Genomic DNA, 25,093 nt, shown 5'->3' on the forward strand with positions numbered 1-25,093 from the left:
CAATCATCTTCAAGAATAAGGTATATGAAGTAAGCAAAGGAGTGCTGTAGAGTTAATAAATACATTCAGAATAAATAAATGAGATTGATAAAAATTTGATTTGTTTTGCTGTAAAATAATTGTGAAATTACAGACATGAAATATCATAATCTGAAGTTCAAGCCTTTGCTTGTAAGTAAGAAACACATAAAATGTAGATGTGGATGTAGAAGTCTGGCATTTATAAGCACAATTTCGTTAGGAGTTTTATTACTAATTTTAATTCGGAGGTACACATTTCGCTTGTATACCGTAATTTTACTACTTTAAATCATTTTTTTCCTCAGACTCTATAGGTTCTGTCAACATAAACGTTGGTGTATTTAACATACACTCTTTGCACATTATTAAGCAATTTTAATGTTTTTGAAAATCTTATAGGTCCTAGTAATTTTTTTTAATTATGAAAATCTGTGGTGGAGTATTTTGTCCAGTAGGAGAGCGCTTACCTGATAACTGTAAAAGTGCATAAGATGTTTTAACGAAACTTTGCATACATGTATATTTCTCGCGCGTGAACAACATACTCTAAAATCATTAATGTAGAATGCATATTTTATTTAAAAATAATTTTCATCAAAATTTTTATGAAGAATTCAGTATGAAATATTATTTAAAATAAATAAACTATACATTCTACATTAAATATTTTAGAGTATGTTGTATAGACGGGAGGCTATACACGCATGCAAAGTTACATTAAAATATCTTAAGTACTTTCAGAGTTATGAAGTAAACGCCGTCCGGCTGGAAAATATACTCCACATATTTTCATAATTACAAATATATTAGCTTTTAAAACACATTAAAATTGCTGTGATGTATAGATAGTGTGTATTAAACATTCTAATTTTTATTTCCAAAAAATCTATACATTCCGAGGGAAAAAATGTTGGTATATAGTGCAATTATACTAGCGAAAGGTGTACTTCCGGTGCGCAATGCATTAAAGTTTACCAAGATTTCCTTCACGGTGCACTTATATTTATTACTCAACTTTTTGGAACACCTCAGTAAATTTGACGAGTTTAATTTCAAATTTAGCAATTCGAATTGTGAATTATCTGTTTATATTCAGAAGAGAGGTTATTTAACTATACTGTTTAGGCACGAAATTTCATTTTCACAATCTTTATAACATTTTACTGATTTTCGTCAATTCACAAATAGCATACCGTGCGTTAGGACGAATAGCTATCTCTTAATTTACTGAAGTTAGTTTTCCCTGACTTTCAAACTACACACCTCAATTTAATAATTATATGAAAAATTTATATACCAAAATTTGCAGGTTTAATAAGAATAAATTAATTGCAGCTTCATAAAAGTGTTATAAATGCGGAATTGAATTTGACCTACGTAAATATCAGAGTATAAAGGCTCATTCACAATGAAAATTAAACATAACGTAAGCGTTAACTTAAGAATATAAACGTTACGGTAAAATCAAGAAGTCATACCATCATTCACGATGGGAACATAAACATAACCGCAAACATACTTGGTAACCATGGAAACATAACAACGACGCCATTTCCTCATACCCAGTCGTATACTTCAGCGCTCCACGATTGCGTTCTGTTTGCAAATCACGTAAGCATAAGCATGAAAGTTTGGAGTTTGCAAACTTTCATGTTAACGTCTTACGGTAATGTTTATGTCAATGCTCATGTGAATTTGTGAATGATCCCATTTGGTAGCCTGGGCGCAAACTTCTGTATTTATGTTACGGTTATGTTTAATTTTCATTGTGAATGGGCCTTAAGACTTCGTGAAACGGTGGTATACATTTTAAATAAAGATACTGTAAAACAAACAGTACACATATATTAGTGAGTGGGCACCAGTGGTGCAAAGACCATGTTAAAGAAGTGGAAGGATCGCTGTTAACGACAGGAGGTTGGAACATACCTTATTGATACAAGCTGGATGAATCACTGTTTTCGCGCCTGGGGCAAGCCGTGACAGCAAGCAAGCCTCCGCAATTACTCCGAGCTGGAACAAAGAAGAAGCGAGTACCACGGTCAGCATCCCTGCTTAATAAACAGTCATCGGTTTCCGTATACCGGAGGTCCTCTCCTCGACTCCTCGAACAGTGTTTCTCAAACAGTGGGACGTGCAGTGGTGTAAAGATATCAAAGATATTGTTTTATGATTCAATGATAATTCATTATTACATAGCAGATTTTTAAGTAATGAATTCATCTTTCATCTCTTGAGAAAATATAAATATTTATACGTAAAGAAAGTCCACAGTAGAGTGGAATATAAACAAAAGTAATTTAACTTTTATTTGATTTCGGAACTGCAGTCGTGCGGAAAAGATTTATTTATATATTACTTTTTTTTATTTAATCTGGCGGAGTTAAGGCCATCAGGCCTTCTCTACCACACCACCAGAATAGAAATAGACATAAACTAGAAACAAATGCAGAGAGAAGAAGGAAATAATAAACAGAAGTTAAATTACAGATAAAAATAAATAAAACACAAATACAAAAAAGGATTAGAGAAAAAAATGTATAAGTAGGAAGATAAGATCACAATGGGTACAAAAGGTAGTAATACAGTATACCTAATATATTGGTGATTAAGAAGAGTAATTAAATATCTATAAGTAAGTAGCTGACTGTGCAAATGTAAAGCGGAACAAAACAGTAAAAATTTCGAAGCATTTGCAATGAGTTAGTATACTCAGTTTACTTCATTGCACTCAACACAGTAAGAAAATGCTTAATGAGTTTCTTTTTTAACACTATTATATTCCAACAGTCTCTGATGTCACTGGGTAGGGTATTCCACAAGCGCGATAGCGAGATTGTGTATGATGATGAATACGATGATGTCTTATGTGTTTGTATGGCTAGTATGCAGCTATTTTGCATGCGTGTGAAGAGATTGTGATACGATGATAGGTAACTGAAGCGGGAGGCAAGGTACGTAGGTGTAGAGGTGTAAAGGACTTGGAAAAGGAGAACAAGGGAATGAAAATTTCTACGTTCGTTAAGTTGTGTTTGTACAGGAAGTCACGAGGTTCCTTTTGAACAGCTGAGTAAACCTCAAGCTTGTTTATGATTTGTGTCAATCCGGGATTCAACGTCGCAATGAAGTGACTATAAAGTTCAGAGCGCGGAGAATTGTCAGCAAATGGGACGTAAACAACTAAAACACATACCGGGCAGAGCAACAGCTTATTGCTAAGCAAGTATGGCAAATTGACGAAGAGCCAGCTTCTCTAGTCACAAGTTCGTGCTGCAACTTCTCCGTCGTTTAGCAGCGTTAATCTCACACAGTTATCGACATTCGAACACGTGACTCAGTGAGTTCCGTTGTATGAGGGACGAATTCAAATCGGTAAGAAGGTAAGAGTACTGAGAAATTCTGGCAAAGTACCATTTTTATTTACATTACTGCGGCCTACTAATTAATTTGAAGCATTTATTCTCAGTATGAGACGCACGGCACACGACGCAGTGTAAAGTTTCCAGGAGGTTATTGCAGATCATATTTTTTTTTTACTATTGTAGTGAAAAGCTCGAGGATTTTTATTTTTCGCACACACTACATAGACAAACTCGTGTTTCCAAGTCACTTTATGCTACGAATAGAATCGAAGGTTCTTTTTGAAAAGCAACCATAGTCCAAAAACATAAATTTTCAGGAGAAACAAAAAACTATTAGTCCAAAAACATAAATTTTCAGGAGAAACGAACAACTGTTTGGCATGGGTGTTGTTAAATAAACCATAATTTAATTTTCCAAATACTGTGTTCGAACACCAACTATACCACAATGAGTATCTCTAAAAAAGGCTAAACTAATAATTAAACTCGTGTTTCCAAGTCACTCTATGCTACGAATAGAATCGAAGGTTCTTTTTGAAAAGCAACCATAGTCCAAAAACATAAATTTTCAGGAGAAACAAAAACTATTAGTCCAAAAACATAAATTTTCAGGAGAAACGAAAAACTGTTTGGCATGGGTGTTGTTAAATAAACCATAATTTAATTTTCCAAATACTGTGTTCGAACACCAACTATACTACAATGAGTATCTCTAAAAAAGACTAAACTAATAATTAAACTCGTGTTTCCAAGTCACTTTATGCTACGAATAGAATCGAAGGTTCTTTTTGAAAAGCAACCATAGTCCAAAAACATAAATTGTCAGGAGAAACAAAAAACTGTTAGTCCAAAAATATAAATTTTCAGGAGAAACGAAAAAGTGTTTGGCATGGGTGTTGTTAAATAAATCATAATTTAATTTTCCAAATACTGTGTTCGAACACCAACTATACTACAATGAGTATCTCGAAAAAAGGCTAAACTAATAATTATTTATAACAAAATCACTTTCAGAAAAACCTTAACACACAGAAACAAAAAAATAAAAAATTGCGAATGAAAGATCATGATAATATAAATAACAATATAAAAATTGTTATAAATAACACAAAATAAAGTAATTTAGAGGGAGACAAACATAGACATGAAGAAAATTAAGCTACAAGGTTGAATGTTATACTCTGGAATTGTCATGACACAGGGTATCAAGAGGTATAACAAGAACACCCCACATAAATAATGTGAATTACATCTTAAATTAGAGTAATTATTTATGTTATCGGTAATTCAAATTGTTAGTAGACATCAGAGTGCTGCATTGGAGTTAAATCGCTCCCTTGGACTCGGTCGAATATCGCACCCTCGAGTGAGAGAAGATCGGTCGTGATACCCTCGTAATAAATAGAAGCACAGTACAAGGTCATCTCACCGACATGTTTTATCTTGTATGGAAGGCGACAGATAAGATACACATGTTTTGCTCACACGGTAAAAATAAGGCTTTATTTTCTGCGTTTATGACAAACGTTTAATGGAACATACCAAAACAGTAATATGAAGTTATAAATAAAATAGTATGAAAAACTTCGATATACAGTTATTATTGCTAATTAATAATTATTCAATATTTGATTTACCACATATATAATATGATAGGTCCATACATAGTATTCCGCCTATATACTGCGACAATGTAGAAACGTTTTATAAAATATTATTGATATAGCAGTAGATTAATAACAATATTAGTACAGAGATAACGTCACAGAAAATATAATATAACGAATAATCATGCTGCACAACTGTTACAGACGCAAAGATTGATACACTAATTATTATAGATTATTATTATTACTAGAAAACTTGATACGGTTCTTGCATTATCGTGATTGTGTTCTCCGTTTATAATAATTACATTTACATCCAATAACATCTGTCAGATGTGGCAAAAACAAAATCACTCCTGTTTGGAATAAAAAAAATTACAACATTTATATTACCGGTACTTTTTAAAGGAAGTTTTGTAGTTGTGCTATGGAGAGGTTAGTTATACACTGCAAAGTTTTGAAATGATAAACATCTATGATGTTACTACACAGTTCATCACTGTAACAAGAACGAATGTCTAACGCTCGGCTTATACCGTTCGAGGATTTATCGCTCGCGACAGTTTTACCCATCATGCATGTGCGCTATCTATCGGATTATACTATGAACTACTTGGCGCTCGAGCGAAAACGTCCGATGCAGACCTCTGGTAGACATATAACGGACAAATACATGGAATTTCAAAAATAAATATGGAGAAAAATAAAAATATTATTGAAAAATCTTCAGTGGGGTAATCCCATTACCCCTCTTGGTAGCAGGAAGGTTAAGCTAATATTACCCAATGAACTGAGTGTTCGATAACTCGCCTGTAGATCGCTTACGTCTTGAAGCACGAAGTGTTTCTTCTTGTCATTAGGTGTTCACAAATAATACGTTGTGAAATCCGTGACTGATGTTAAACAACACTACTTTTTAAATTACGGACACTGCCACACATGCAAGACGTTTGTGTGGGGCACCTCTTTCGCTTGCAAGCACAAAGTGACGTATTATAATTATATGATAAATCGTTTCTCGAGCGGAAGATTGCATTGTCTTCTTCAGAAACACAAGGAAAGGGGAATCCAGACAGGTCAAAGAAGCTAATGATAAATGGATGTCGACGGGATTTAAATTTGTCTAGTCGACTTTACATTGTTGAAAAGGTGTTCACCAAGATTGCAGTACATATAGGTGCGCAATTTTTCATCTCTACAGGATTGTAAATGTTGATGTAATTTCCTTAGCTATACTGCGCCACTTTAACTCTCCTGCTACCAAAGGGAGTAAAAGGATTGTCCCACTGACGGTTTTTCAGTGTTTCCGTATTTATTGTGAAATTCCATGTATTTGTCCATTGTATGTCTACTAACATTTTAAAATAATAATAACATAAATAATAAATCTAATTTAAGGAATAATTCGCATTATTCATGTGGGTTGATCTTGTTACCTGCATGGTAGTCTGTGTCATTAAAATTCCAGAATGCGATATTCAATGTGTAGCTTAATTTTCTTTTTTTCAGTTTGTCTGTTTCCAAATTATTTCATTTTGTATTATTATATCATTATTAATGTATATTTATAGTATCACGACTATTGGTTTTCAATTTTATGTGTTATGTTTTTTCTAAAAGTGAGTCTTTACAGAAATTACACGTTGTAGTAATATGTTTTTAGTTGGTTATTTAAGTAACTTGGTATTGTTATTGTAAGTTTAATTTCTATTGGTAAAACTGATTTGAAGGCCTTAATTTCTTCTTCTTCTGTAGCTCATATAAAGACGCTGCATCAACTACTGATCTAGGATATTCAGCATCAATGGAATTGGTGATATTGAGGTGGTACTTGACGAGATGAGGCAAAAGGACTTGCCATTTGACTACTTGACGATCGCCTTACGGTTGGGAAAATCTCGGTAAAACCTAACCAGTTAATCAGCCTAAATGGGGATCGAACCCACGCCCAAGCGCAGCTCCGGAGAAGTAGGCAGACGAGTTTTTTTAGTAGGTTATTTTACGACGCTGTATCAACATCTCAGGTTATTTAGCGTCTGAATGATATAAAGGTGATAATGACGGTGAAATGAGTCCGGGGTCCAGCACCGATAGTTACCCAGCATTTGCTCATGTTGGGTTGAGGGAAAACCCCGGAAAAATCTCAACCAGGTAACTTGCCCCGACCGGGAATCGAACCCGGGCCACCTGGTTTCGCGGCCAGACGCTCTAGCCGTTACTCCACAGGTGTGGACAGGCAGACGAGTGCCGTCTGAGGTACACGGGTGGCAGTTATTATTATTATTATTATTATTATTATTATTATTATTATTGTTATTGTTATTACGGGCTATATTCCCTAACCTCAGCAATATCCTGGTTAATTTTTACAAGTGATGAACGGTACTTCCAAGGTGCAGTAAAATTTTTACTCTCTGTTCCTCAGTATGTCTGAGCATTTTAGAAGAATTAACCTTCATTATTTTCCTGTCCTTGTAGTTCAGCTAGTCGTCATCATCATCATCATCATCATCATCATCATTATCAAACATCATCATTCTTTATGACAGATGGCGGTATTCACCAAAAGTTACGAGTTATAGTCCAGTAAAGATTTGTAATACCGGTACCTATCAATTTTGAGGCGTATTGGTAGACACATTCTTTCTAATGGAATCATTGTTTGCTGTTTGTATCTTCTGATGACTTCATGATTCATTTTACTATTCCATGAGAGATGTTAAGTAAAAAAATGAAGGATAAAAACTACCATTACTGCGTACCGCAATAAAAAAGGACAGACTATTATTATTATTATTATTATTATTATTACTATTATTATTATTATTATTATTCCCGATTGTGTGCATAGTGCTGACTGGCTGGAAATTGAAGTCAACATTTTTTATTGTTTGCTGAGTGCATCTCCCTTCTCTTGTATAATTCTTTGTTGACTTGGCTTGGCTTTACGAGGGCTGGACTCTAGACGATTCTTTACACTTAAGGATACTTCGGTCCAATGTGCACCCTATATGTATATGCGATGATTACAGTATTCAAGTCCATCTGGTAGCATGGGTGGAATTGTGAAGCCGAAGCTGACAGGTGGGCCATCTCGCCTCATCCCTGACAGCCAGATCCCACCTTTGGACGAGTATTCTGATAAGCCCTAGGTCCGAAGCCTGAAGCCCTTTTGTATATCAGCATCGGAAACCCGTACTATCCTTAAGAATTAACCCAAGCATATCCTTACTATATTGCAGATGATAGATGAAATGAGGCGGAAGTGGAGTGCATTAATGGAATGATAGAGGGAAACGACAGTACTCTGAGAAAAACCCTCGCCAAAGTTTTTGTCCACCAGAAATTGCATCATGATTTGGTCGGAGATTGAATCGGGGCCGTCTCATGGAAGACCAGGACGCTAGCATTTAAGCCACAGACGCGGTTCCTATGTTGTCATTTTTTGTTATTTAACGACGCTGTATCAACTACTCGGTTATTTAGCGTCGATGGAATTGGTGAAAGCGAGATGGTATTTGGCGAGATGAGGCCGAGGATTCGCCATAGATTATCTCGCATTTGTCTTACGGCTGGGGAAATTCTCAGGGAAAAAACCCAACCAGATAATCAGCCCAAGCGGGAATCGAACCTCACGCCCGAGCGCAGTAGTAGTTTAGTAGTGGTAGTTTTATGACAATCTTAATGCATAAGAAACCTCTACAACTTGTGAATGCTTAGTGCTGTTTTCAACATCATCAAAATAGCGAGGAGGAAATGGGGCAAAAGAACACAATTTTAGGTAGGTAATAATTGAATCAATCATTTTAGGAAGGGGTTTATTCCATTGCTTGACAAAGTAATTTACTAACGCTATTTTATTAGTCATACTTGAATACACCTTTCTGTTAAGAAATGATATTATTCCATGGATTTGTTAAGGTGTACAAAAGATACACAATTTGAAGAAACCTGGAATAAGGACATTTTTATGCTGTTGTGTTTTGGAAATAAAGCTCTTTCTAAAATTACTGATTCGATTATGAGCAACTGTTGTTGTTGTTGTTGTTGTTGTTGTTGTTGGTGGTGGTGGTGGTGGTGGTGGTGGTGGTGGAAGTAGCAGCGACGACTGCTGTTAGTTACATACTAGTAAATTTCCTGCCAGACTCAACTAACTATTTAAGATTCGTGCTGTTCATGAGATGGAGTCGAACTGGGTAGCGCAGTCGGTATAGTGCTGGCCTTCTCTGCTCGAGGTTGCGGGCTCGATCCCGGCCCAGGTCGATGGCATTTAAGTGTGCTTAAATCTGACAGGCTCATGGCAGTAGATTTACTGGCATGTAAAAGAACTCCTGCGGGACAAAATTCCGGTACACCGGCAACGCTGATGTAACCTCGGCAGTTGCGAGCGTCGTTAAATAAACCATAATTTAATTTTTTAATTTCATGAGGTGGACCTAGTGACACCAAGAGTAATGTAACGGGTTTGAAGAAGCATGACTCACTTTTCGGTCTCGGTCACTTACTCCATTACTTGTTACAAGTGTAGAGTTGACACAATATCGCGAAACTGACATTCCACTTGAACTGCATGTTGCAACTTGCTAGAGCTAGAGTGTGTCGATGCTCCGAGTTGCCTCGATAACAAAAGCGAACGAACTAGCGTTGCATCACCGACTTCTGTAGTCTCAAAGCCCTCAGCAAGCGAATCAAAATATTCAAAGCGGCTCAGTAACCAGTGTTTTATAACTCCTTCCGCTAATAAACAATGGGTTCATCTTTTAATTATCTTCCTTCGGGCTAAAGCGGCCGGCAAAATACAGGGTTGCGGCGTATATACAGTATGTCTACAAGCGTCTTTACGCTTCCATGACGTTTCGACCAAAGTTGGTCAGTCACCCACCCGCCGGGTTCTCACTACCTACATAACGTACCTTCCTCATGTTCATACCAGACCGTACAAGAAGTGTGATGGACGAAGCTCTCTTTCTTTGAGTGCGGTAATTCAAGTCCTTCCATTTTTATTTTGATACATTCTCTTATCTTCACGAATCGTGAATAGCTTACACCCCAGAGCACATATATAACATTGCTCAGCCTTATATACTTTCGGTCTCACTAATAAAAACTCTATATACAGACGTTTAACTGTCTTATACTTATACAATGAGTAGCCCGTTTATAAGTCTTGTGCAGATTCCTTACCAATAATCACTACATATGCCGTGTATAACAGTACAACTGTTACGCAGCTACGTCATTACTTCATTACGAAAGGTAACAGAATATCTGAGGTTCTCTATTGCATCCGATAGAGTGCTCTAGTGCGCCGTGGTAAATATCGATATTACAACTGGTTCTGATCGATTACCATACTATATTTTGGTCAAAGAGTACAAGATACAGCAATATTATTCTTGTTATTCTGTGCTCTTTGGTGTGTTCTTTTGTGGTTACAAGGCAACCATCATAAAATGACAGTCGATACGAACAGCTGTTACAGGGGCGGCCATTTTTTTCTCTAAATACAACGCTTAAACAAGGGGTTTCGTATATATAACTACTGAAAAGCAATTCCCATTGTATAGTTACAGACTGTTTATACATCCATCGCTTTTGCATGGTTTATTAGTAACGTTTTCTGCCTCAACTCTGCATAAGTCTCGTTTAAAAACTATACACGGTTTATTAGTAAGACCGCAATTTCACTATGCTGCCACCTAGCTACTGCATAAGAAGTCACGTTATAACTCTCATTTGAATTGCATGGAGCAACTGTACTTCCATCTAGCGTTCCTATCCCAGTATCTCCTGGCATAGTTGCCTCATAATTGGTGTCTTGTTGGTATCACTTATGAGGTTCAGACCTGTCTTCGGATAGTTGACTAAACTACAACAATCTTCCCATCCCCAAGGAACAGCTTGAGTGTGGCTTGTATATTAGTGGCAACGGTACTGGTAGATTTGAAGTGTTACTACGAATTATGTAAGATGCTTAATACCCTCTGAAAATGAAGACATACCGTACAAAACAATGTAATATTAAAAAAAATAACAAACTATTAATAACACATTTAAACAAAACAAAAAAAATCGAAGAATACTCTTATAAAAATTTGTAACACTTCGAACCTTCCAATATTAATGTATGCCAGCTGCATCTGGATACTAAAAGTCAGGGACAATCGTGAATTAGAGCACCTAAAACGCAATTTATGAAAGTACTGCACAATATATTTGGTCGGATAAATTACAAGATAAAATTTCATTTAGTGAAGTAATCCTAAATTAATTAAAATTCACTCCAGTTTGAGATAAAATTAAAAATACAAAAATAAATTTGGTTTTCACAAGTTCCAAGAGTGCCACGAAAACTTCTCCTAAGAATAATGAAATAACGTTGAAATGGCTATTAGACAATTGGGACCAGACCTGATCACCAGTGGTCCGAATCCATTTATGGAATTATTATTATTATTATTATTATTATTATTATTATTATTATTATTATTATTATTATTATTGTTATTATCGACGCACGACAAATTTCTCTTACAGGTAATTATACACTTCTTTCAAGGAATACGAAGCTGTGTCTATCGTATTCATACTTGGCGAATATGTTACCACTCGAGCCATAAAGGACTTGTATAGTTCAGCAAATCTTGTTTAGCTAAAAGAAGAGGTGACGAAAAGAATGTCCATTATCTTTTTATCAAAGTACTTTGCAATAGTTATTGTTTACTGTCTGACAAAATATTTGTACGATTTATATCTGAAAGATATTTATTTAGGTCTAGATTTTATTGGTATCACTTGTAATACTCTACCAATGTACTATACAAAACAAAACACAATAACGATATAAAATTTTTTCTTTAGACTAAACTCAGAAAATGATACCTTAACTTAATAGGGTGCGATATATACGAAACTGTTGATAGTTCGCAAAGGAAAATGTATTCCAGATTGTGTGCGCACCCAATAAATCAAAAAAGTAAATTTAAAGCCTTGTCAGGAAACTTTTTATTACAGCCAGTAACTAAGAGTGACAAACAAGTGAATATGCACAAATATATTTTGGTATGCACTGCACATATTTCATAGAAATTACGCTGGGGAACTACTTATCTACAGCAACGATCAATCATTGCGTCCATTAACAACTGCTTCTTGAATTGCCTGGTTACTTAACCTCATTTCTTGACAAACAGTTTTCGAAAAGCGAAACATACGGAGGTTTTGTTCTCACTCTCCCAACAACGATGGAAACTGTGAATTAGACAGTCATGGCTGCTGTTACCGCCATTGCTGCGGATTATTTATGACAACCGTCATCTTCATCCTTCATTATCATCATCGCCATCTGTCTTTAAGGTTTTCACCAGTAATCTTCAATTCTATGAGGATTATGAACTAACATTAGACAATCAAACGTAGAGGTATTCTCTACTCACATGATCTGCAATCTTCATGAACCAAGAAATGGCGTTCTAAGACAACGCAGGAAAACAAATGACAAGTGTTACAGTCATAGACATCTGAGGAACAAAATGTGGCCTATTCTATTTCTGGTCAGGTTCGAACCCAGTTTAACTGTTGTAAGCTTCACAACTTAAACCACGGAGGAGATGGTAATAATAATGGTGATGATGATGATGATGATGATGATGATGATACAGAAATGCGAATTAATGTCAATGTACTTGGCTAGTAACATGAGCTGCTGCCAGGAAGTAAGAAGGATAAAGAGCCCAATGAAGTGCTTTGTGTGGAGTGTGGCATTGTATGGTGCAGAAACATGGACATTACGATGAAGTAAAGAGAAATGACTAGAATCATTTGAAATACAGAATTAAATGTTACGTTTTATTTAACGACGCTCGCAACTGCCGAGGTTATATCAGCGTCGCCGGTGTGCCGGAATTTTGTCCCGCAGGAATTCTTTTACATGCCAGTAAATCTACTGACATGAGCCTGTCGCATTTAAGCACACTTAAATGCCATCGACCTGGCCCGGGATCGAACCCGCAACCTTGGGAGCCATACTAACTGCGCCAACCAGGCCGACTTGAAATATGGAGTCCACACCTGTGGAGTAACTGTTAGCGCGTCTAGCAGCGAAACCAAGTGGCCCGGGTTCGATTCCCGGTAGGGGCAAGTTACCTGGTTCAGGTTTTTTCCGGGGTTTTCCCTCAACCAATATGAGCAATTGCTGGGTAGCTTTCGGTGCTGGACCCCGGACTCATTTCACCTGCATTATCACCTTCATCTCATTCAGACGCTAAATAACCTAAGATGTTGATAAAGCGTCGCAAAATAACCTACATAAAATAAAAAAGAATATGGATGTGGAGAAGAATGGAGCATGTGAAATGGATAGATCGAATGAGAACTGAAGCTGTGCTAGAAAGAGTGGTTGGAAAAGGAACAATGTAGAAACTGATCAAGAAGATCCATTTTGAATCTTGCGTACACTACTTTTAACATTTGAATATAAGTAATTGATTAACTAGCGGACTTACTCGTGTTAATTATGCAAGTTTGTGCGGCTCACAGCTGTTTCGGTGCTTCATTACACCATCCTTAGAGCCTACTAGATCTCGGCGTCATCTCGAACTTCTCAGTACAAACACACTATTTCACTCCACTTTTCAACACCTTTCAACAATCAAACGCACCCACATAACAGGCAGAGAAGTTCGAGATGACGCGAGATCTAGTAGGCTCTGAGGATGGTGTGATGAAGCACCGAAACAGCTGTAAGCCGCACAGACTTACATAATTAACACGAGTAAGTCCGCTAGTTAATCAATTACTTATGATCAAGAAGAGAAAAAGAAATTGGCTGGGACACTATCTAAGAAGAAATTTCTTACTGAAGGTTGCACTGGAAGGAATGGTGAACGGGATAAAAGTGCGAAGCAAAAAAAAAGTCAGATGATAGATAACATTGAAATATATGGATCGTATGCGGAGGTGAAAAGGAAGGCGAAAAATAGGGAAGATTGGAGAATGATGAGTTTGCAGTGAAATATCTGACCTTTGGTAGAAAACAATGAATGAATGTCAATGCTTAATTATACAGGGACATCATTTTATTTTTACTTCAATTTTTATTGTACCTGAGTTTTTGAATGTACTTCACTCCCACCCCTTCTATTAATGAAGTTCAACCGTCTTCCACATAGATCCAAGACCGCACATACAGTCATAGTAGCTTTACCGTCACAGTACGTTCCAAAAATATGTTCGCGTTTTCCAATGACGAAAGAGCTTTCAATATTGCATCATTTTCGCACAGGTACTGTCGTCCATTTGCCTACGTCGCATTCCGGTTTTCCCCACCAGCTTCTATTCGCCTTTCCGTAAAGGCTAGTGGCTGGGCTGTCTTAGTTCTTTTCTGAAAACATTAATTTCTGTTAGGAATTGGACATATACGTAATATTATACCCATACAACTGTTTAAAATAACTTAAATGAAAGGGCCTCGTTAAGTAATTAACTGTCACGTGATTTCGCTCCTTTCTACGATCCTGCGACATAACCATTTGGACGGACAATAGCTAGCATGTCTGAGTAATTTTATCTTTTCGGATCGAGCAGAAGTGAAAATTGAATTTACAGTACGTAAGGTACTCTTTTACAGAGTAGGTACAGAATTATTTCAACATGAGTTACTAGTACGAAGGACGAAACTGGTAATTGGAATTACATACATTAGAACTGAAGCCTGTATCGAAATGAACGGCCACCATTTTCAAAAATATGTTTAAATATCCATATTATGATTATTTTTCAATTTAACTTCATTCTCTATAGTGTATGCTAATGTGCTATAGACACTATAATATACACTGCATAATGAATACGCCTGTATGGACAGCTCAGTTCGTGAGTAAAAACACTCGTTGTTAATAGTGTACTGTATTTTAATTAAACAAAAACCTAATGAAAATTATCAAACTCAAAAGCGTAATATTTCATAGTTTACGTAAATGAATGAATTACTTTTCTTCCCTCCTATACCTAGTAAAGTGATTTGTTTGTATATTACGCCATCGAACTCCAGTCGTGGAAGGGGTTAGCAACCGTTGATTCAAAGGTATAGCCAGGTTAATATCAGAAATGTTAGTAAAAATAAAATGATGTCCCTGTAGATACTACCTTAAGAGTATGCAGTGTTGAAACCAAGAAAATCACGAAATACTCTCTGTATAAGCTACACATAATTTGGGGATCTAAATCGGACTCTATAAAACACAAAGCAAACAATGCTGTAGTGCGGCTGTGTTCCCTGTATGTGAGGAACCTCACGTGCTGCGGATGAAGGTACTGTCTCTATATCCAGAAGGTAACGAACGTAAAAACTCTTCCAAACAGGGCAGGAAACATCTTCCATACACGACGCGCGTAAACTTGTTCCTCGAGCACAGGAAGCATCTTGCAGTGCTGCGCCTCCTCCAGTCTCGCGACGAGCTCGACGTTTTGTACTTGAAATGTGTCGTGTCATTGGCAGCGTGTGTGGCTCGATTCCCTCTCAGCAGGTGGATATTCATGTTTTCTCCAGAGGAACTAGGCTGTTGCCCTCGTGATTGTACAGTGTTGTCTCAAGGAATGGTTTTCTTTTACAATCCTAGCAACGTGGTCAGTGAACCAGATAACTAGTATTATAAATTTCGTTTGGGACGGAGAGAGCCAGAGGTCCAGTACTTGAAATAAAGTAATTATTAATGAAACTGATAATGTACGTGTGCGATCGCTACAAGGGATAGTTGGAGAATGTAAACACTCACGCAAGGTCACATTCTCTTTACCTCCCCGTGTTGTTGGCCCGTAGGCGGAGGGAACACGCTGCGGCGTGTTTAAATTCTCCAAATATCCCTTACTGCGTACGTACCTTCAAAAGTTGACTCCTTGGTTTCTTTAGTCTTCGCACATACTTCCATTTGAATAAGCATCAGCTATTCACATGTGATAGGACACTTCGGTTATGTGGTGAACATAACGCAAAATTAATGCTCAAGACAATACTAGGCAAGGAATGAAGTTATATCGTCGTTGTTCCTGCAATAACTCCTATGTGACATATTTATCGATTTTTCAGATTTTTGCTTTATTAAATAACTCAAAGAGTGGTACAGCAAATAATATCTCCTATATGTAATTATATTTCTTTGTTTCGAAAAAGTAAGAATTCACAGCCTCCTATGTAGGCCCTACGACTGTCATAGGATAAATACAAGTGTTTCTTCTTCCTACTGAAAAATTTTATATTTTGCACATAGGAGTTATTGCAGGAACAACGACGATGTGCACTCACTTTCTACGCAAAACATTTGACTGTTAGTTGTGGCAGTGTTGGTGGTCGTGGTAATTGTGGTGGTTATTTTGGTAGTGGTAATAATAGTTGGTAGTGGTTGTGATAGTGGTTAAGAAGTGATTGTAGTTGTGGTTAAGACAGTGATTTTTTGTGGTAGTTGTAGTGATTGTGGCAATGGTGTTAGCTGTTGTAGCATCGTACTTGTGGTGACAGGTTGTAGTTGTAGTGCAATACTGGTAGTTGTGCAAGTGGCAGTTGTGGCTTTGTAGTTGTAATGTCTAAGATTGTAACTGTAGAATAAGTAAAGGTGATTGTGGTAGTGAAATTGATGTTTGTTGTGCAATGGTGTGGTGATTTCTGCAGAAGAGTGGTGGTGGTGGTGGTGGTTGTGATTACCTTAAATGTAGTTCATGTTTAGCTTAAATGTAGTTCAGCTTATAAGTATGCATAAGGGTGTAAGTATTTGTCTTATTTGAGCTGTTGTATCAGTGAAGCGTGGTGAGTCAGTGAAGTTATGGTTTTACAGTGCAGTGAATAGTTCCGATCAGTGATAATTTATAGTGTAAATGAAATGTGTTCTATAGTGTCAGTGGAATGTGTTATAGACGGTCAATGAAATGTGTCCTAAAGTATCAGTGAAATGCGTCATAGTCCTACTACAGTGAGTGAGATGAGAGTAAAGTGAAAGACTATTATCAGTACCAATGAGAAACTTATGTAGGGCCTATACATAATATGTAGGTTGTATTGTAAAATTAGGTTCACTTATTAATTAGGTTATTTTATGTATTATTATTAATTGTAATTATGTGTTCAATTGTATTGTGTATATAATTTTATTGTGTATTGTATAATTGTATTTGCATTATATAATTGTATTGTGTATTGTAAGTTTATTGTGTATTGTTTATATTGTGTATACCACTGCCACCGGGTGCTTGCCCACTCTCAGTGTAAATAAGTACACACACAACAGCGACATTAATGTTCGTGTTTATGATAGCCTACTCGTGATGTACAATTTGCATCCACATAGCCTATCCTTACTATATTAAATTCACTAAACGAACTGACAGTAAATAGACTTTATTTTCATTTCAGTGTAAGTTAACAGTTAAAATTGTACTAAATGCTGGAAAAGTTTTCTTTTACTTCCTTTTTAAGATGACAGAAAGAAAGGATAAAAAAGTATCAGTGTGTAGAAGGAAAAGCGAGGATACCTTACATAAGACTCCAATAACATCTCATTTATTTAAAGTCGTAGTATATTCTTATCATTAGGCAGGATAATGAAGATTATTTTTTGTACTTTAACTCGTTTGCGATTTTCTTGTTACTTATTTCTTATTATCGCAATTGTGTATGGAAATGAAGGTTGAACTCGAAAACGACGTCACGAAGAATACTACATTTACCACTATTCTATAAAAAAAAACTCATCGCCAGCATCATCTTCAATAACATGAATCAGATCTATTGGTTTGTTCTGCCACCAGAATTATTTGAGCTAAAACAAAAAGATTTAAGGTGGCATCCCCACCACCGATTTTACTCAGCGCAGATGTTTTATTTTAGACAGTCTGACTGCCATAAGTAAATTAATACAAATTGGTACAGAATAAATAAATAATTGCAAATCCAGATTAATAACATTATGATAACAAGAGACTGGACTGTAGAGCTGCCAGCTCCACGTCAGATCTGGACGTGACGCTTTACCTTGAGCGACGGGGCGGCGCTGGGAGCTCGGAGCGGCTCTTTCCCTGACCTCCACTCGCACAATTGTTACTCTGCCATTGTGCAGTCCATTCTTAAGTCGTACACTTGTATTAACATTGAGCTCCATGTGAAAGCTGATGTGTTGTTTTTATGACATCAACAAGGGGATCTTTCCCAAGGGCATGTGCATGTACTCTCGAAGCCCGAAACATTCTTTCAAAGAAGATTTTCTCACAATTTTGAAAGGAATAAAAATAAACATGAAAAAGATCAGTCCCTCTAAGGAAATTCATATCTTCTGGTTTACTCCCATGTGTGAGTTGCATGGGTTTATGATGTGTCTCATAAGACCTCTTCCATCGAACTCGTAGCCTCGCCTTACCATAGTACAACGCGCTTCAACTGACGAGGCAGTGAAGTCAGAATCACGGCGGATTAGCTGATACATGTAAAATGCAGAAAATGATAGCTCAGAGCCTACTGAGCAACCTTGCATCAGGCTGGAAATACAGTAGAACATCTATTGACCGTGGTAATGAAGGGGGTGGACTGAACGGTTAATCGAAAAAATCGGATAATCCGTACCATAAAATAATTTCGTAAATTAAGTGAATAATATTTAAACTTTCGTCATTTCCTGTTCGGTCTTGTGTTTAACACGCAAGGTAGTGAATCAGAAAGTCACTAATTTAAGTTCGGTTGTTTTTTTACTTGGTCATTTAACGACGATGTATCAACTACGAGGTTATTTAGTGTCGATGGGATTGGTGATGGCGAGATGAGGCTGAGGATTCATCATAGATTATCTGACATTCGCCAGTTCGGTTGTCAACGACGTGTTTCTAGGGGGAAAGAAAATTCCCTGTAATGGCTGTTAGCGGTAGGCTAGGAATAGTAGAGGTCTCATGTTGTAGATTTACATACTCTATACCAGCGTTTGTCAAACTGTGGTCCGCGGGCCACCTGTGGTTTTCGAGGTCTGCCTTTGTGGTCTTTCAAAAAAGACAGAAGAAAAAATAAAATTCAAACGAATTGCGTATCACACTATAGCTTAAAATCTCAGAGTCTGGAAATGACACATGGCAATCGAATTTCACTTTTTCTCCCAGTACTGCATTTTATGAAATTTATTACCCTACCCGCTTATCGACTTCCCATTCTACTCTCAGCAGAAAAAGAAAGATTTAAAGCACTATATACGTGGTGTTTCTCGACATTTTTTCCCTGCACAACTGGCGCCGCGCCTGTAACCCAACCAGGGACCACCCGAAATCATAAAAGAGGACCAAAGTACCGAACCTTAATTCAATTTTAAAATATAAGTGTACTGGCATTAAAATATGCTACGAAAATGATAAATTTGCTTTCGAAGGGAACAAGAGTAAGGTGGTCCGCGGAACTGTTCTGTCTTTAAAAAGTGGTCCGCACTTCAAAAAAGTTTGAGAAACGCTGCTCTATACATTTTATGCTTGATTTTTATTAAATCGCGCACAGTTGTAACATCAGTCTGGTATTCTGAAGCGAGATGAGCTACAGTTTCTCTTTCCCAAAATCACTCAATTATTTGCATTTTTTGTACTTAGCACAACACGTTTTCTTTTGACACTTATGGAATACATTTTACATAGAAGTTGTATAGTACGACAACTCGAACAGTAGACCAAACTGTGTAGGCCTAAGTGTAAAGGTTTGTAAAAACTATAGCTAGGAAGTTGGTACCAAAACTGTTAAGTTGTGTGAGTTTGGACTATATCTCTACCAAGTGAAAAGTAAAAGAGCCTCTTCTTCCCAAAATCTAATTGTGACTTTGCTTCTTTCGTAATTTCAAGTCCTTTTTTCTTAGAAGATTTTCATACCTTTAACTGGATTTACCCAAATCCATCTAGTTATTTTTGACCTGGTAATATACTGAAGCGTGACGGGTGTCGCGACAATTCGTCCCGGTCAATTTGTCACTACGACAATTCGTCCCAGAAAATTCGTACCTGCGACGATTCGTACATTTTACAAGTTTGTCCCGGTAAATTGGTTCCATTTTAATTCGTACCGTCTGGTTGAGTGGAAGAGAAGGCCTTGTGATCTTAAATCTGCCAGCAAAAATAAAACATTCTATAATGAAAATAAAACAGTCTGTGTCCCACAACAGTGCATCAAAGAATGCTAATTTCTGTGAAAATGACAAGAATTAAACTGAATAAAACAGTCTAAAATAAAAGTATATAAATACATTCTACTCGTTCATTGTAAAGTTTATAAATTATGGATCGTCCAGGGTTAACGTTATCAGGGAAGGGGAAACCAAAATTGATGTATAGGGGAGAGTCGGGTAGTATCGGACATCGGGTAATATCGGACAGTGAGTTTCTTTCATTTACCACACGATGATAGTACCTGATTGACATGGTTACGTTTCTGTGATGTCGCATAGAGAAACGTAATCATGTCATTCAGGTACTACCATATGGTGGTAGATGAAAGAAACGCACTGTCCGATACTACCCGATGTCCGATACTACCCGACTCCCCCTAAGGGACACCTTTATACGAAGCACAAGGAAGGTGGAAGAAAAATTGAATGAAGGTCTGAGAAAAGAGGAGACTGCATTTCGCGGATACGTATAGCAAGTGAGTTATAAAATCCTTAAAGGGAGTGACCACTTCTTTGGACCTCATTGGAGCAGTGCAAGGCTTTAGAAATGTGTCCTGTAGTAGAACCTCTATTATCCGTGGTAATGAAGGGGGTGGGCTGAACGATTACTCGAAAAAATCGGATAATCCGTACCATAAAATATTTTCGTAAATGAAGTGAATAATTCTTGAAGTTTCGTAATTTCCTCCGTACTCTTGTGTTTAACACGCTAGGTAGTGGATCAGAAGTTCACTAATTTAAGTTCGGTTGTCAAGGACGTAGTTTTTAAGGGCAAGGAAACTCCTTGAAATGGCTGTAAGCGGAAAGATAGAAATAGTAGAGGTGTCATGTTGTAGATTTACATGCTCTATACACTTTATCCTTAATTTTTATTAAATCGCGCACAGTTGTAATATCAGTCTCGTATTCTGATGCGAGATGAGCCACAGTTTCTCTTTCCCCAAATCACTGAATTATATGCATTTTTTGATACTTATCACAAAAGTTTTCTTTTGACATTCATGGGATACATTTTATGTAGACGTTGTACAACACGACAACTCGAACAGTAGACCAAACTGGAAGAGTAAATGCTTGTAATAACACTCTCTAGAAAAAAAAAATACGTACTAATATAACGTACAATCGTAGTTCATATGTTTCTGTAGCAAAAAAAAATAATAATAAAAAATAAAGAAAAGAAAAGGAGAGTGAGCGAAACACAGTCGGATAATCCGTCAATCGGTTAATAGGGTGTCGGATAATCGGGGTTCTACTGTATATTAAAAAAATCTGCAGTATCTTCTAATGAATCTACTAGTTCCATAATAAGCAGGCAAGTAGGAGAAACAGAAGCGAAACTTACCTGAAAATTCCAAAACCCATTCATTAAGACGTACAGTACAAAGAGAAAGGCTTAAACTAATTTACTGCCTCCAAATCCCCCTAAACAGAAAAACAAACTATGTTGAAACAGACAAGAGGATAACCAGAAGTCTTTAAAGATATGATAATGAAGACATACTTGGTTACTTGCGGGCAATTGCTCACAATACAAGCGGCAATTTATTCTAAGCTTCTATGGCATTAATTGATTTCAAATAAATATTTATTACGCTTTGACTTCCTTGGTACTTATTGTATGGGACAAATGTTTTCACGCTACAAATTGTCCGGGATGAACAGTCTGTACCGAATTTGTCACGGTACAAATTGTGCTTGGTACGAAAAGAACTGGTACGAATTTCCTGGGACGAATTGTCGCATAATCAGCGTGACGGGGTTCCGTAACTTTGGGTTACCATAATACTGCTTTGTAAGCCTTCCTTATATTAAAGATTTTGCCCATTCTGAATAGAAATTACACATAAGCTTGTGCTCAGTATGACATAGTAAGAAAAGTAACAATGTGAAATTTTCTCATATTTAAGATAGACTGAAGAAAATTATATACAAGACATTAAAACGCGACTAAGAAACAATGCTAAGAATTTTAATAACAATCGTTATTCTCATCATGCATAAGAATATATTTTCATCCTTAGTTCTAAGAATGTAATTCCCTTCTAACCGTGCTTGGCACAAGAGAGCATCTAATGGCACGGTTCTGTGAGAACGAAGCCTATACTTACGTTAGAGGAACTTCCTAGGATGACACAACTCTGCTACTTGGAATTCACAGAGACGATTTATGCAGTAGGATTGACAGTAGGCTACGTTGTTGTGAACGTCTCTATGAGAAGAGAGAGAATTAAGCAAAACTTCATAGTATTCTGCTCTAATAAGCACCGTTATTGAAGTTTTATTAATTGTTTATTGTAAGGTATAATGTTTTTACGGTATAATTGAAATTTGCAATAAGAATTCTGTACTACAGAAAAATATTATTATTATTCCAAGTTTTCTGCCCAATGGCAGGTCTTCAACTCCAAACTCAGCATAATCCAATCTTTCCTATTTGCTGCCTTCCCCTAAGTATCCGATACGAACCATGTACCATAATGTTGTCTATCATCTGATATCTTCTTCTGCCCCGAACTTTTATTCCGTTCACAATTCCTTCCAGCGCAACCTTCAATAGGCAATTTCTTCTCAACCGTGACCGAGACAGTTGTTTTCTCTTCTTGATCATTTCAGCATTATTTTTCTCACTCACTCCTTCTAGCAGAATTTTATTTATTATTCTGTGTGTCAATTTCACACCCTCCACTCCTCTCCATATTCACATTTCAAATGTTTCTAGTCGTTTCTGTTCACTTCGTCGTAACGTCCATGTTTCTATCACATATATTGCCACATTCCACACAGAGTCATTCAATAGAATCTTCCTTAGTTCTTTTCCCAGTGGTCCGCAAAAGTTGCTCCTTTTTCTATTAAAAGCTTCCTTTGCCATTGCTATCCTCCATTTGACTTCTTGGCAGCAGCTCATGCTACTGCTTATAGTACACCCCAAGTATTTGAAGCTGTCCAATTCTTCCACTGCCTCATTTCGAATTCGCACGTTTACTTTATTTTTCTTCCGAAAACCATGTTCTTCGTCTTGTTTGCATTTATCTTCATATCATAATGCTCACAGCTGTCATTTAGCTCCGGTATCATATCACTTAGTATCGTCACCTCTTCTGCTAACAACGCCATATCAGCAAATCTTATGCACTTCATTCTTACTCCTACTATCACCCCTCCTTTTTGTGATGATGATAATAATAATAATTATAATTATTTTATTATGATATATTTTATTATTATTATTACATACTACTAACACTCTTATTTATTATTATTACTATCACAATCATCGTGGCGATGGCAGTGATTGTAGGAATTCTTTATTTATTGCGACAATAACTGTATTATGATTATGACAGAACTCATACTGAATAAGTCCGCCCGGCCCGGGTTCGATTTCCGGCGGGGTCAGAAATTTTCTACCTCGGGAATAGGAGAGATGGTGGTGCACAACTTTTAATCACTAAATTGTGCATCAATATACCTGGGTTAAATCCCAAATCTCTCCGCAGTGCATATGAAGGGAAGGCATATGTCACTGTTGATAGTGATTAGTCCGTCGGATGGGGACGTTAAGTCTGGTGCTATTCGACAGGAGTTGGCTACGTGCCGGCACCGGATTTCCCCTGCTCCCTTCCTCATCTTCATCATCCTCACCAATTCTCTACACTACACTTATACAAACAATTAACATACCCTAATACATGACATCACTCTACAGATAGCCTACACATCATGCATAACGTGGCCCGCCGAAGTGGTGTGCAATTTAAAAATGGGTCACAGTCCTGCCATCTATCCGCAGTATGCGGAAACCGAATCATGCAAGTGAAGTGGGTAGGAATTAGTCACACACACACAAACACTTAGCCTATACTGAATATTAGAAACTTCACCTTTTTTAATGATCATAGTTGTCTTGTTTTCATTGCTGAGTATAAATGCTTTTAATTCATACAATTTTTGGAATATCTTATCGTTCTGTTGTATTATATATTTATAATTAGATTTAGAACTAAGAATTTGTGAGATACATCTGAGAATTTAACCATTTTTATAGCACTGTCACGTCAAAATAAAAGCTAAGGTCATTCTCATTATAGACCATGAAGGCCCACAGTTGTACAGACAATCGGCATTAATGAAGTCAGTCCTGTATATACCGCCGCCTTTACCTCCAGGTACATCAACCTGGTCGGCCTACTTATTTCTGTTGGAGACTGAGTAAACCCCAGAGGTATAACAAGGCCAGAAGGATGATGTCAGTGGAGAAAATTCATTCCACCATCGGGAATCGAACCCACGACCTTCCGGCTTGCAGTGTTACGCCTTAACTGCGATGCTACCGCGCACCCCCTTACAATACAATTATGGAGTTAATTAAATTGTACTTGAAACCCTAATGAGTCTCACAAGTTTACTTAGTCTCTTCTGATGATATTACTTGCCGGATTTATGATATCGAACCATTATATTTTTTAAACTTACTGAGTCACATTTATATGCCAGGCAGTCTTTCCCAGCCTACAAATTCAACAACTATACGGTCCTTCATAATACCCCAACCTGTGCATGTATTTTTATGGGGTACAAATAGTTCCAATGTCGGTTCTTCCATTATCACAACCTTCTCTCTTTCGATTGCGTCTTTTGTGGCGCCCTTACAAAGACCTTGAGTCATCCCCTGATATTATCTTGACATATTAACTCAGGCATTGGAATCAACACGGTTACTTTCTCCGTGAAGTTTTCGCCATAGGCTCTCATGGCGTTGCAACGCGTTGATTTCAGGAGGAGATGGTGAGATGTAGTAGTTTCCCTTTGCTTCCTACAGTGATAAAGATAGTTATGAGTTATTGACAGATGGTGGTGTGATTTAGTTACTATACCTAGAGACATTAATTAACATGTACATTACAGTGGTTGAGTTTCATTGTTCTACGAA

General features: G+C 37.0%; 1 long non-coding RNA gene across 1 annotated transcript in view; it reads right to left on the minus strand.

Moving 5' to 3' along the window:
- Positions 1-1,801: 1,801 nt before the first annotated feature.
- LOC138707280 (uncharacterized) overlaps positions 1,802-25,093 on the minus strand; it is a 218,033-nt gene continuing 194,741 nt past the window's right edge. Inside the window, exon 3 of the long non-coding RNA XR_011334148.1 lies at positions 1,802-2,034. This is a non-coding gene — a long non-coding RNA (uncharacterized lncRNA). The remainder of the gene's footprint in view (positions 2,035-25,093) is intronic.

This window comes from Periplaneta americana, chromosome 10 (assembly GCF_040183065.1).
Source record: "Periplaneta americana isolate PAMFEO1 chromosome 10, P.americana_PAMFEO1_priV1, whole genome shotgun sequence".
Taxonomy (NCBI): Eukaryota; Metazoa; Arthropoda; class Insecta; order Blattodea; family Blattidae; genus Periplaneta; species Periplaneta americana.